The sequence below is a fragment of the Pygoscelis adeliae genome, unplaced genomic scaffold (assembly GCF_000699105.1).
Source record: "Pygoscelis adeliae isolate BGI_AS28 unplaced genomic scaffold, ASM69910v1 Scaffold377, whole genome shotgun sequence".
Taxonomy (NCBI): domain Eukaryota; kingdom Metazoa; phylum Chordata; class Aves; order Sphenisciformes; family Spheniscidae; genus Pygoscelis; species Pygoscelis adeliae.
This window is the reverse complement of record NW_008825210.1, coordinates 1,139,488-1,139,820: the sequence shown is the minus strand read 5'-3', so window position 1 is coordinate 1,139,820 and position 333 is coordinate 1,139,488. Positions and strand designations below refer to the sequence as shown.

Genomic DNA, 333 nt, shown 5'->3' with positions numbered 1-333 from the left:
GGGCGGCGGGGAGGGAAGCACGGAGGTACAAAGCCGCCACTGCCAGCAGGGCAGGCAGCCCTAATTCCCTCATTTCCTGATTTATGGGCATTTTGAGCCTGCAATTTTAATATTCCAAGATTGCTTTGTGTCAGTGTGCAATTTTTCTCTTCAAGAAAGTCGAAGGGAGAAAGTCCCACACGTTCCTCCATGTGTCACGCCAAGGACCTGCCCGACCCCAGTGACACCCCGCCAAGTGCGGGGGGCGAGCAGGGGGGCTCACATCGCCTGCGGTGCCCTGGGCCAGCGCCAGCCCCCCGCCCGGCACCGCCTGAAGAGCCGCCACAGAGCAAG

The 333-nt window shown here is 60.7% G+C and overlaps 1 protein-coding gene across 1 annotated transcript in view; it reads right to left on the bottom strand.

Moving 5' to 3' along the window:
- Positions 1-333, bottom strand: part of PROK2 (prokineticin 2) — a 3,759-nt gene that overhangs the window by 901 nt on the left and 2,525 nt on the right. The gene's annotated exons all lie outside the window — the stretch shown is intronic.